The sequence below is a fragment of the Mirounga angustirostris genome, unplaced genomic scaffold (assembly GCF_029215605.1).
Source record: "Mirounga angustirostris isolate CCGP_5_RB_7025 unplaced genomic scaffold, mMirAng1.0.hap1 SCAF_7, whole genome shotgun sequence".
In the NCBI taxonomy this organism is placed as follows: domain Eukaryota; kingdom Metazoa; phylum Chordata; class Mammalia; order Carnivora; family Phocidae; genus Mirounga; species Mirounga angustirostris.
In genome coordinates, this window is record NW_026991715.1 from 73,080,077 (window position 1) to 73,095,102 (window position 15,026).

Sequence of the window (15,026 nt, forward strand, 5' to 3'; positions counted from 1 at the left end):
TGTGGCACTGAAGTTGTCAGCACAAGGGCACTTTGTGGAATGTTAAGACATTTATGTTACTAGACCTATGCTTAAACACTATGCCAGATGGCTCTCATTACTATTGTCTACATAAGCACAAAGTGGTAGAATCCCTTCCTATGATCATGAGAGTCAACAATTTTACAACTAGACTTCACTTCCAACATTATAGCTATGACTCCTGAGTGACCCTCCTGCTGAGAATAACTAAACTTAGAAGGTACATTACAAAACTCAGAATATCTACAAATGCTGCTCACTAAATTATCATAAAGGAAGAAACAATATCTGCAGAAAAAGTATTTGATAAAATTCAATAAAATCCAAAAAGGTTCATTTTTGGAAGAGAACTCATAGCAAAGTAAGAAAAAAGGAACACCCTTTACATAATAAAGAGGTTCAACAAAACAAAACAGAAATACGGTAAAATTGCTCTTCATAGTAATATATTAAAAACATTCTCTTTAAAATCTGGTACCAGAAAAGAATGTCCATCATTACCACTTTACTATTTCCACTTCTAATCAAAGTTTTCTAGAGGTTCTACTAGTATAATAAAATATGGAAAAGTAAATGAAAATGTATCAGGATTGAAAAGGGAAAGTTTTTATTTGCAGATAATATGACTATATAAAACAAAAACAAAACAAAATAAGAGCCAAGAAACAAGATTTTCTAGAATCAAAAAACAAGAATATTTAAGTCTTTTATTAGGAATAAAAAGAAAATTCAGCAAGATGGCTAAAGTGATTTATATATAAAAATAAAGTGTATTTACAAATACCACCAACATCAGTTATAAAAAAATAGTTATAAAGCATAGTTTTTTAAAAAAGACATCATTTATAAATGCATAAAATAAAAACCTACATATTAAGAATAAATCTAACAGGGCGCCTGGGTGGCTCAAATGGTTAAGCATCTGCCTTCGGCTCAGGTCATGATCCTGGAGTCCCAGGATCGAGTCCCGCATCGGGCTCCCTGCTCCTTGGGAGCCTGCTCCTCCCTCTGCCTCTCTCTCTCTCTCTCTCATGAATAAATAAATAAAACCTAAAAAAAAAAAAAAAAAAGAATAAATCTAACAAAAGATGTATTAAACCTATATGCACAAAATGATAAAATGTTATTGAAAGACATTAATGAAGACTGAAATACATGAAGAGATATATCATATTCAGAGAAAAACCCAATACCGTAAAGATATCAGTTTTCCTCTGATAAATGGATTCAATATAATTCCATTCAAACCCAACAGAACTTGAAAAATTAATACAAAATGTTCTATAGAAGAACAGCCAAGAATAGCTAAGACACACCTTAAGAAGAAGAATATTATAGAAGAGTTGCCTTATTAGGTATCACCATAACTCACACAGTAAGTCACTAGTATTGCAATAAATAAACTGAACTATAGAAGAGAACTATAAAACAGATACACATAACAGATTTATGTGACACAGATGATACTAACATATCACTGGGGAAAGGATGGGCTTTTCAATAATTGGGACAACTGATTAACTATATAGTAAAAAAAAAAAAAAAAAAAAGGAAGAAAAGAAAAGATACCTACCTGACTCCATACATAGAGATCAATTTTGAATGCACTAAGGGCATAAAGCAAAACTTTAAACTTTTTTTTTTTTTTTTTAAGATTTTATTTATTTATTCATGAGAGACAGAGCGAGAGAGGCAGAGGGAGAATCAGGCTCCCAAGGAGCAGAGAGCCCGATGCGGGACTCGATCCCAGGACCCTGGGATCATGACCTGAGCCGAAGGCAGACACTTAACCATCTGAGCCACCCAGGCACCCAAAACTTTAAACTTTTAGGGAAAAATATAGACTACTGTTTTGATGTTGGGGCAAGGAATAAAAATGTGATGAGATGTTATTTTACACTCTCTAGACTAGAAAAAATTAAGAAACCTGGCAATACCAAAAGTTAAAAAGAATGGAGTTTGAGGAAGATTCTTATTCGCACTGCTGATCAAAATATAAATTAGTAGGGGCATCTGGCTGGCTCAGTCAGAAGAGCATGTGAGTCTTGATCTTGGGTTTGTAAGTTCAAGTTTCACACTGGGTGTAGAGACTACATACACAAACAAACAAACAAACAAACATACAAACTTAAAAAAATTTCAACCACCATTAAAAAAAACCATAAAATATAAATTAGGGTATAAACTTTAGAAAAATTGGCATGAGATTACCAAATTAAACATTCTTATCATCTTAACCCAACAATCTCCTATCTTTGCTCATTACTTGGTCTTGTACATGCACATCAGGAGACAGGTGTGTAAATGTTCACAAAATATTCATGTCTTCACAAAAGCCAGTTTATTCATTATCTATAAGTGCATAACAAATTACCTCAAAATGTAGTTGCCAAAAATAATAAACACTTATCATAATCTCTCATAGTTTCTGTAGATCACAAATTTCAGAGCAGCCCACCTGGAAGGTTCTGAATCCGACTCATGAGGTTGCAGTTAGGATATATTGGCCAGGTCTGCAATCATCTGAAGACCTGGCTAGAGCTAGAGGTGACTCACTCACACAGATAAATTATTGATACCAGTTGTTGTTAGAAGCCTCATTATCTCCCACATGGGCTTCTTCAGAGGTCTGCTTGAGGATCACCATGACATGACTTCTGAGAGAGAGCCACGAGAGCAAGGGGAAAGCTGCCAAAGTCTCATCATCACTTCCTTGACACTAAACCGGCACAGAGGGCAACCCTTTTCAATGCAGGAAGGGTCTACACAAAGGCATGGATATCAAGAAGAAAAAATCATTGGGGACCATCTTAGAGTCTGGCAACCAAAATTGGAAAGGGCTGTTCTCCAATTATAGGAGGGCAAATCTACTGTAATATATTAATAGAGATGAACACTATATAGTAGTTAAAGTGAATAAACCACAGCCACACTCAAAAATATGGATAAGTTTCCAAATTTTCAAATAATGAGTTAACAACTCACTCTCAGGAAACTACATACAATATAATACTATTTATACAGAGCTCAAAAACAAACTAAACTAAAACAATTTACAGGTATCACAGTTTAGTAAAAAAAAAAAAAATCAAGAGAAAAACACAAAATTCAGAACAGTGTTGCTCTCTGGAAAGTGGGAAGGGCATGAGATGGGGAGAGACACATAAGTCAATTTTAGTTATTGACAGTGCTTTGATTCTTGGATTGAGTGAATTTACAGCTGTTCATTATATCATTATGTTTATAACCTGCATAAGCATTACATATAGGGTAGCCACTTGTGAATCAGTATATAATATACACACAATCACACATAGGCCCTAGCTGCATATATTTTTTAATTTATCAACAATATATTTTTATATAAATGATAAAGAAAAGCATTAAAAAAAAGAATATAACTAATTTTAGTAGTGCTGCCTTCTATAATTTGCTCTTTGGTGCATTTTCCTCTAATTGTAATGTTGGGAGTCCAGTCTCATCTAATTAGTCAGAAATTTGGGTGTCCTGCTGGTGAATAGCAGCAGGACATATATAGCACAAACTATATACTTAAAGACCTATATCTGCTTTTAAATAAGCTTATATTTTATTCATTTGAAATACAGTCCACAAATTTTGCTCTAACACCTCAGGTATTACTTAGTCCCTACCTGAAATCTGACTTGTGGCATTGTTCTTCATGTAGTTGAAGGGCTTCGTTTAGTTTCTAATAAAAATATTCATATATTTTAATATTTGTTGATGTAAACCTGGCTTTACACACAGAGAAACACAAACATACATACACATACTCACACTTCGAGCCTCCAGTGCTGGCCATTTACAGATCACTAAAAGAAATATTATTTAAAGCAAGTTTAAATAAAGATTCAAAACATAAATCACAGAACTGGAAGGGCATAGAAGCTAGCTCTTTCACAATCCCCGTTTCTATTTTAATAGTGGTTAAATACTATACAATAGACACCAGGCTTGTATAAAGTCCTGAACAATTCTAAATATAACAACATCCCTTCCCATTTAAAATGATTCCTTATACAATCAATATTTTGGAGTTGACTTCTTAAACTCAAGAATCCTACTGCGATGTAATCAATGAGTCAACAAAACTGCCAGTTCTGAATAAGAACCATTCAGAAGAGGAGCGCCTGGGTGGCTCAGTAGTTAAGCATCTGCCTTTGGCTCAGGTCATGATCCCAGGACTCTGGGATCGGGTCCCACATCAGGCTCCCTGCTCAGTGAGAAGCTTGCTTCTCCCTGTCCCACTCCCCCCACTTGTGTTCCCTCTCTCACTATATCTCTGTCAAATAAATAAATAAAATATCTTAAAAACAAAAAAAAACATTCAGAAGAAAAAGACATGAAGTGCAGATTAAACTCTGAAATAAATTCATTGGAGGGGCATAGAAATTCATCCGACAAAGTATTCAAGTGAATAGGGTGCACCTAAACCAAGAAAATGGATTTAAAAAAAAACTGGCAACAACAAAAATAAGGAAATGATATTAACTCAGACACTTGTGCAAAAGAAAAATTTAACAAAGCTACATACTATATCAAAGATATGTTTCTAAAATACTGTAATTTTGTTTATATTTTAAAGGTACAGGGACACTCACTATTTTAGGACTTCTGTAAAAAGGAAAAATTTTTTTTTAATTTTATGGAGTAACTGGCCCTTAATGTATATGTTTTAATATTTAGATCTTCCTAATACTGACATGTCTTTAAAACTGGATAGAAAATATATGGAAAAATACATATGGAAATATATATGGAAAAATGCCTGAAGTATTCACTTACCAACAAAAAAAAACAAAACAGTTTTGTTATTACAGAATGTAAAGCATAGACAAAACCACCTCACCCAAATGTTCTGCAGAAATTCAAAACAAGTCTTAGGCAGTCAGACACTTAATAAATAAGATAACCACTAGATCTATAATTCTATAGGTAAATATGCGCTGAAAGGTTGAAATTAACTACAACAAACATAAGTGACTACTGCTTTAAAAATTGTGCTGCAGCTGCTATTAGGCCAACACTTTGAGAAAACAAAAGGTGGCTGGGCTCTGAGAGAAATACATTTTAATGTTTATAGTCTAAGACTCTCTATAGAAGAAACCTTTTCTTATTTTTAGAGTAATCTTTACTACAATGTGTTACTTGGTTTTGCTCAGATTTTGTTTTTTCCATATCTTTCAAAATAACATTCACTGCTTAATTAAAAATAAAGTTTAAATTTTAAGACATGAAATATTTCTTCTACTCTGAAACATCTCTCATTCACTAATTACTATTCCTGAAATACTTTCTTCAAATACTGTACTCTCATAAATACCTCATGAAATTTAGCTCCTTGCATTTTATATTACAGTCATCTACATACAAGTCATATCACCTCTCAGAGGGTAAGCACTGTGCCTTTCTCATCTTGGCATTTCTTACCTATAATGGGCTCATAAATGTCTTAAATAGCGCTTGTTTGCAAAATAATCAAAGCCTATAGAAGCAGATTACATCCCCCCAAAATGGAGAAAGTAAGGATAACTAATGCAAAAATGAGTCCTTACTTCATTTTTGAAACTGTATTTATATAATTTAGTAAACAAGTAATACTAAATGATACTCTTTCAAATGAGGCCTAGTAGCTAATTTAGATTAATTACTGAAATAATAAAAATTGATACTATTAGAAGATATGGTAGGATTTAGATAATGTTTACAGTCAAGGTCTTATTCAGAAAGAAACAATACACAGTAGGGACAATAGCCATATAGAAACATAGGGTTTACATAATACTTGTAATCAGGGTCTCATTCAGAAGGAAGCAATACACTCTAAAAAATAATAGCCATAAGAAAACACAGTATCACTTCATTATTGAGTTGATGCATAGGCAGACCTTTCTATCTTTTCCTAAGTTTAAGACTAATTTTAGGATTTCAGAATCTTCTGAAATTCATAGTAGACCAGTAAAGTTTAGGGATGCATAAACAGAGCTGCATGGAAAATGTAAAATATTTATTATCTTTTAACAGTTATATGACTCAATCAAAGTACAAGAATGATCAAATGGGAACTTTCTCAATGAAGACGGCAAATAGTAGAAGAGAAAAAAGACATCCCTCTCAAATATCACTGCAACTTTTCCCATTAGGTCAACATGTAAACAACCTTAGCTGTTTTACGTATACAGGATATGTGACAGATATTGGCAAACTGGCTCATAAAAGGGAAAAGGAAGAACCACAGGATTTCAAACCACGTGAACCATATATAAACATTTGAGTGTAACAAATTCTGACATTTCAACTCTGATTTTCCATTCCAGGCACTTGGTTTCACAATGCCAGGTAAATGGAAGAGAGTAGAAAAATCATAGACTAATAGTAGTGAAAAATTGAGGATGGTGTTCCTTCCACACCCTAAGCATCTCTACCTAAAATTCAAAAGCAGTATGAAAAAGGCAGTTGCAGGAATGGAGTACTAATAGTTAATAACTACAAGTTAGAATGTGAAACCCTCTGGTTCATTTCAGGAATCTGTGATCTTTTAGGCATTATATGTTGGGCAGACAGATTATCAATGTTTTCCGAAGTTCACTATATAATTACTGAACAAAATCAATCAAATAACATATGCACCCTATCCACATCTAAATTCTCCATTTTAATTTTAATGATGTATAGCAAACTCTAAATACCACATAGGCAGTTACTTTTCCAATCATACTTGGTGTCAAAAGAAGGTAACATCTGAAAGTTCTCTAAATCAGAGGAGTGTCGTCCCTGAGAGAAGACAAATTATCAGGGTAGACAAGAGTATGACTGCAAAAGCACTGAGTAGTGAGTACAGAATCAAAAATGTTGAAAAACTAAGTTCTTTCTTCCTGAGATCAGGAACAAGGCAGGAATACCCACTTTCACCATTAACTGTACTAAAAGAAATACATGTGGATAGGGTATATAAAATGCAGCATTTGATTGCCTTTGCCCATTAATTTATAAATACCCACATTTACCATTATGTGAATGGAGAGAAGTAAATGTGGATATGGTAAATAAAATGTAGTATTTGACTGGCTTGGTTCATAAGTTTATTATAGAGTGAGCTCTGGATACACTAATAATCTGCCTGACCTACAAATCAAATGCTTAAGTCACTATTCAGTGCAATGGGGGGGGGGGGGGTAGGCACAGAGATTGGAAGAAAGAACTAAAACTATCTTTAATTGCATTTTATGTGACTGTTAACATGGAAAATCCCAGAGAAACTACAAAACTACTACTGTTAACAAATTTAACAAGGTCAGAGAATACAAAGCCAATGTATATCTAAAATTCAACTATATTCATATGAATACAGGTACATACATATCAAGAACAATCAGAAAATATGGGGAAAAAATCACTTCAGTGGTGCCAAAAACATAAATTCCTAAAAATAAAGCTAAAAGAAGAGATCCAAGAATGTTACATTAAAAATCACTGTTGGGGAAAAAAAAAATGAAGATCTGAATAAATGGAAAGAAATACCACTTTCAGGATTAGAAAACTCACTATTTTTAAGACAATGTTCCCCCCCAAATTTATTTATAAATCCAACATAATCCCAGTCAGATCACTGGAGGCTATTTTGTAGATATTGGAAAGTTAATTCTAAAATTCATACAGAAATGCAGAAGACCTAGAATAACCAAAGTAATTTCATAGCCCAATGAAGTGGAAGAAGTACCCTAACTAATTTTAAAAATTACCACAAAGCTATAGTAATCAAAACAGTTTGGTACTGAGAAAAAAAGATATATACATCAAAGAAACCGAAAAGAGTCTAAAAAGTCACTAAAAGTCAGTTGATTTCCAACAAAAGTGTAAGGCTATTAAACAGAAGGAAAGTCTTCAATAAATAATGCTGATTCAACTGAATATCTGTATGGAAAAAGATAAAAACCAACTCCTATCTCACATGATACATAAAGAGTAACTCAAAATAGATCACAGACCTGGATATAATACCTAAAACTATAAAAATTTGGAAGAAAACACAGAAGAAAATCTTTGCAACCTTAGAGTAGGCAAAAGTTTCTTAGTTGTAACAACAACAACAAAAACCCCACGAAACATAAAAGAAAAAAATTGGTAAGTTGTGTCTCATTAAAATTAAAAAACATTTGCCCTCTAAAAAATAACATTAAGAAAATGAAAAAGAAGCCACAAACTGGAAGAAAATATTTGAAAAAGACATATCAGAAAAAAAGACTTGTATACAAATTATGGAAAGAACTCTTACAACTGAATAATAATAATAATCCAATTTAAAAGAAGTCAAAACAAAAGTCCAGACCAAGACAGCTATACAGGTGAATTCTACCAAACATATTACCTCTTCTTCTCAAACTATTCTAAAAAATAGAAGAGGAAGAAAAACTTCCAAATTCATTCTATGGGGGCCAGTATTTCTGTGATACTAAAACCAGATGAACACAAAACAAAACAAGACAAAACAAAAACAAACAAAAAAACTACAGGCCAATATCTCTGATGAACATAAGGTAAAAATCCTCAACAAAATATTAGCAAACCAAATCCAACTATACGTTAAAAAAAAACAGTTCACCACAATCAAGGGGGATTTATTCCCGGGATTCACTGGTGGTTCAAATATTCCTGAATCAGTCAACATGATACATCATATCAATAAGAGAAAGGATAAAAACCCTATGATCATTTCAACAGATGCAGAAAAAGCATATGACAAAGTACAACATCTATGTGTGATAAAAACCCTCAACAAAGTAGGTTTAGAGAAAATATACCTCAACATAATAAAGGCCATATATATGAAAAACCCACTGGAAACATTATACTCAATGCAGAAAAACTAAAGAGCATTTCCCTAAGGTCAGGAACAAGATAAGGATGTCCTCTCTCACCACTTTTATTCAACATAGTACTGGAAGTCTAGCCACAGCAATTAGATGACAAAAAGGAATAATAAGGCATTCACACTGGCAAGGAATAAGTAAAACTTCCACTATTTGCAGATGACATGATACTATATATAGAAAAACCCTAAAGACTCCACCTAAAAACTACTAGAACTGATAAATGAATTCTGTAAAGTCACAGGATACAAAAGCAATGTACAGAAATCTATTACCCTTCTATATACTAATAATGAAGCAGCAGAAAGAGAAATTAAGAAAACAATCCCATTTATAATTGCACCAAAAAGAATAAAATAACTGGGAATAAACTTAACCTAGGAGGTGAAAAACCTGTACTCTGAAAACTATACAACAATGGTGAAAGTAACTCAAGACAACACAAAGATATGGTAAAATATTCCATGCTCGCAATGTCCACAATAGCCAAACTGTGGAAAGAGCCAAGATGTCCATCGACAGATGAATGGATAAAGAAGATGTGGTATATATATACAATGGAATATTATGCAGCCATCAAAAGGAATGAGATCTTGCCATTTGCAACGACGTGGATGGAACTGGAGGGTATTATGTTGAGTGAAATAAGTCAAACAGAGAAAGACATGTATCATATGATCTCACTGATATGAGGAATTCTTAATCTCAGGAAACAAACTGAGTGTTGCTGGAGTGGGGGGTGGGGTGGGAGGGATGGGGTGACTGGGTGATAGACACTGGGGAGGGTATGTGCTCTGGTAAGCACTGTGAATTGTGCAAGACTGTTGAATCTCAGATCTGTACTCTGAAACAAATAATGCAATATATGTTAAGAAAAAAAAAAAGAAGAAGAAGAAGGTAGCGGGAGGGGAAGAATGAAGCGGGGGAAATCGGAGGGGTAGACGAACCATGAGAGACGATGGACTCTGAAAAACAGGGTTCTAGAGGGGAAGGGGGTGGGAGGATGGGTTAGCCTGGTGGTGGGTATTGAGGAGGGCACGTTCTGCATGGAGCACTGGGTGTTATGCACAAACAATGAATCATGGAACACTTCATCTAAAACTAATGATGTAATGTATGGGGATTAACATAAGAATAAAATAAATAAATAAATAAATAAATAAAAAGTTCAAAGCAAAAGCTAAAAAAAAAAAAAAAAAGATATAAAAAAAGATATTCCATGCTCAGGGACTGGAAGAACAAATATTGTTAAAAGGTCCATACTACCCAAAGCAATCTACAGATATAATGCAATCCCTATCAAAATACCAACAGAATTTTTCACAGAACTAGAACAAACAATCCTAAAATTTGTATGAAACCACAAAAGACCTTGAATAGCCAACAGAATCCTGAAAAAAGAAAACAAAGCTGGACATATCACAATTCCAGATTTCAATTATACTACAAAACTATAGCAATCAAAACAGTATGGTCCTGGCACAAAAACAGAGACATAGATCAATGGAACAGAAGAATAGAAAGCCCAGAAATAAACCCATAATTATATGATCAATTAATTTTCAACAATGGAGGCCAGAAGAAGCAATGGAAAAAAGAGTCTCTTCAACAAATGGTGTTGGGAAAACTGGACAGCTATGTGCAAAAGAATGAAACTGGACCATTTTCTTATACCATACACAAAAATAAACTCAAAATGGATTAAGGACCTAAATGTGAGACCTGAAAGCATAAAAATCCTAGAAGAGAATACAGGCAGTAATATATCTGACATTGGACACAGCTACACCTTTCTAGATATGTGTCTTGAGGCAAGGGAAATAAAAGCAAAAACAAACTACCAGGAATACATCAAAATAAAAAGCTTTTGCTCAGCAAAGGAAACAATCAGCAAAACCAAAATACAACCTACTGAATGGGAGAAGATACTGCAAATGACATATCCTATAAAGGATTAGTATCCAAAATATATCAATTTATACAATTCAACACCCCAAAAACAAATAATCCAAATAAAAAATGGGCAGAAGACCTGAACAGACATTTCTCCAAAGAAGACATCCATATGGCCAACAGACACATGAAAAGATGCTCAACATCATTCATCAACAAGGAAATGCAAATCAAAATTATGAGATATCACTTCACACCTGTCAGAATGGCTAAAATTAGAAACGTAAGAAACAAATATTATCAAGGATTGGAGAGAAAGGAACCCTCATTCACTGTTGGTGGGAACACAAACTGGTGCAGCAACTGTGGAAAACTGTATGGAGGTTCCCCAAAAAATTAAAAACAGAACAGGGCGCCTGGGTGGCTCAATCAGTTAAGCATCTGACTCTTGCTTTCAGTTCAGGTCATGATCTCAGGGTCATGAGATCGAGCTCCACGTTAGGCTCTGTGCTGGGCATGGAGCCTGCTTAAGATTCTCTCTCTCCCTCTCCCTCTCCCTCTGCCCCTCCCCCGCCTCTCCCTCTTTAAAAAAAAAAAAAATAGAACTACCCTATGATCCAGTAATCACACTACTGGGTATTTACCAAAAAATACAAAGACAATAATTCGAAAGGATATATGCACCTTTATGTTTATGGCAGCATTATTTACAATAGACAAATTATGGAAACAATCCGTGTCCATCGATATATGAATGAATAAAGAACATTTGTGTGTGTGTATATATGTAAGATAAAGACAGACCAAAAAACATAACTATAGAGAACAAACAGATGGTTACCAGAGGAGAGGTGGGCAGGGGGGATGGGTGAAATAAGTGAAAGGGATTAAGAGTACACCTATCTTAAGGAGCACTGACTGTTCAATCACTATACTGTTCACCTGAAACCATATAACACTGTATGTTAACCATAATGACATTTAAAAATTAAATTTAATAGACTTCAAAAGAAAAGCAGGCAAAAGATTTAAAAGAAATATACAAATGACCACTGAAAAATGACAAGAAAAAACATTTGAAGGTGATAGACATATTCATTATTTTGATTGTGCGGATAGTTTCATGGATGTGTCCTAAAACACACCAAATTATAAACTTTAAACATATAAAGTTTATTTTCAGTTATATCTTAATAAGGTTTTAACAGATAAAAGTAAGGAGACTTTTAAATGTTAAAATGGTAATTGGTCGGGCGCCTGGGTGGCTCAGTTGGTTAAGCGACTGCCTTCGGCTCAGGTCATGATCCTGGAGTCCCTGGATCGAGTCCCGCATCGGGCTCCCTGCTCGGCAGGGAGTCTGCTTCTCCCTCTGACCCTCCCCCATCTCATGTGCTCTCTCTCATTCTCTCTCTCTCAAATAAATAAATAAAATCTTAAAAAAAATGGTAATTGGTATGATTTATTCTCTTTTTCTAAAATGTTTGCATATTAGGGTAGTACTCATACTATGGAAAATGATATATGGGTAGAAAAAATATGAAAATATATAAACTACTAGAGAAGGGATTATTTTATGACATTACAGTCAAACCTTATTATTTATTCCAAGAGAGATCAGCAAATACACATGAATACAAAAATAACTTAAACATCACAAGTATTTAGATTTGAGTGTAATTATAACAGCTATTAAGGAATTCATAAGACTGTAAACCAAAAAATAGCTCTAAATATTGAAATTTCAAGCAGTCATACACTTTATTAATACACTGGAAATAATTACATTTCTAATCTTACTACTCCAGGCAACTGAGCGGTATTTACACACATGAAGAGGGCAAAAAGAAACTTAAGCTGATCTTCAGTGAGCATCTAATAACTGCTATAGATGTAGAGGGCTTGGGAGTAGATACAGACATGTGGTATTTCACAAAGATTAAAAAAGTTCTAACATCAATAACCTTTATTAAATCAGCAGAACCAGCCTACAGTTTCCTACTATCTTTTCATTCATTCACTTAATGAAAATTTATTAACTGCTTAAACATTGTGTTTGACAGAAGAGATGCCAAAAGGTGGTAGAGTATGTGGTTAAAACAACTGATACTAGAGCTGGAATGCCTCTGTTTAAATTGTACTCAGTCATCTATTCTATGTATTTCCAAGGGCAAGTTACTTAACCTCAGCTGTCCAGTAAAAGGTTAACATCAGGCTTAAGGTGTTCAAACCCTGTATCTTCTAAGGAAAGGACTGTCCCTTGACTGGCTTCTGGGATATAACCAGTATGGCCTTGGAATATCATGCCTGATAAGAGTGTCTTTGTATACTTGAAGCCATGGGCCATGCCATATAGTTTATTCTAACCATGTGACTTATGGTGAGTGCATGCTTTTATCCACCTGAGTCCTGCAGCAAGCTTTATCAGTTTGATCTCTGTGGGGGCTGGAAACTGAGTAGTTGTCAATTATGGGGGCAATCCATGCCTAGGTGACTGACAACCCCAACCCCTAAAAGAAAAAAATAAAATAAAAAACAAAACCCAAGACTCCAAGGCTCAGGGGAGCCTTCCTGGTTGGTTAAGACTTTACACTTGTCACACATTGTCTGGGAGATTAAGCACTTTCCATATGACTTGAAAGATGACAAGTGGATCTAGTGCTTTGTGTCTCCTGGACTCCTGCCCTACGTGCTTTTTCTCCTTGCTGATTTTAATCTGTATCTTTTCACTATAATAAACCGAAACCATGAATATAACATTTTCCTGAGTTCTGGGAGTTTTTCCAGGAAATCATCAAACCTGAGGGTTCTTAAGGATCCTCAACATTGTTACCACATCTAAAAAAATGTATTTAATATTAGTACTTAAAGAACAGATGTGGGGATCAAAAGAATTAATGTATGTTAGGTGCTTACAATAATGCACAGCATATAATGTTTGCTGTTTCTCATGCTGTTGTAAAGATAAGTGGTCCTAATACTTGAAAAGCTTGGCCTAGCAAGAGAGGACACTAAATAATTAAACTGTTAGTGCTAAAAAAGTATGCATAATATATGAGAGAAGCAGAGAGCATCAGTTCCTTCTTTCCTATACCCAACTCTGTTGTCTTCATTTAGGTCCCAATCATTTCTCATTTCCTAAGTGAACTGCTGTGAGTATCCTCATGATAGTATAATCCTTACAGGATTCCTTGACATTGTATCTACCAGCAGCTGCACCACCACCATCACTACTACTGCCTGATCCAATATTCCTTTAACCTGATTCCACACTCTGAGAATCCATTCCCATATATGTTCCTCTGATTTCTGTAGAGACAAAATGACAAAAAATATCAAATTATCTTGGTGTTTCTCACACTTCTTCCCGTTTCAAATTTTATGCCTCACCCCCCACCCCGGGGCCTTTGTGGACTCAAGTCTGATTATAGGTCTAAAAGCAATGAAAGGTGGCAAAAATAAGACAAGAAGATCAGCAGTCCATTGCAGACAACTACTTTAAGGGATATTACAGGGTCTTTAGGCCAGGGGACACAGACCTCCTAAGAAGGAGTAGAAGGGCTGCTTCTACCGGCAAAGGAGGTTCAACATAATTGAGAGATTCAAGGTTCCTAGCTTCATCAGAATTTGCCCAAAGGCACCCATATAAGGACCCAACCCTTTCCTCAAGGTTGCAAATTCAGATTGTGCTGTAATTCAATCACCCACATGATCTGTTTTAAAGAAAGCTTAGAATTATAAATGTATAGCATGAGGGTTTCTTTTAGGGCAGCAAAAGACACAAATTTTGGTACCTGAAAGTGGAGTACAGCCATACTGAAAACTTAAAATGTGAGAGGGGCGTTGGAACCAGGTAGGGGGCTCTGAGAAGGGTGTTAGAGAAAGCCTAAACACCCTGAAGAACCCGTTTATAAAAACCCCATGAGCTTTGATAAATCTATGGCGAGGACTTGCAAAAAAGCAAACGTTATTGGAAATTTGAGGAAGGGAGATACGTGTTAAGTAGTGGCAGACACTTTAGCAACACTGTCCCATGGAGTTATACAGAAAGAAGAAAATATGACTAACGAAATGGCTGATCTAGCTAAGGAGAGTTCCAACCAGAGTGCTGAATGTGCCACCTGGTTCATTTTACTGCTTATAGTAAAACTTGAGAAGTGAGAGAGAAAATAATGAAAGGGCTGTTAAACAAAAAGAAGATAAGACTTACTCTACAGGGGCGCC

General features: G+C 34.8%; 1 protein-coding gene across 16 annotated transcripts in view; it reads right to left on the reverse strand.

Moving 5' to 3' along the window:
• ARB2A (ARB2 cotranscriptional regulator A) overlaps nt 1-15,026 on the reverse strand; it is a 405,614-nt gene that overhangs the window by 380,572 nt on the left and 10,016 nt on the right. The window contains exon 1 of one of the 16 annotated variants that reach the window (XM_064596380.1): nt 3,820-3,839. The exons of the other annotated variants lie outside the window; for them this stretch is intronic. The gene's annotated coding sequence lies outside the window, so the exon portion shown is untranslated. Of the gene's footprint in view, nt 1-3,819; nt 3,840-15,026 lie in introns of those variants that run through there. 16 annotated transcript variants of the gene reach the window in all.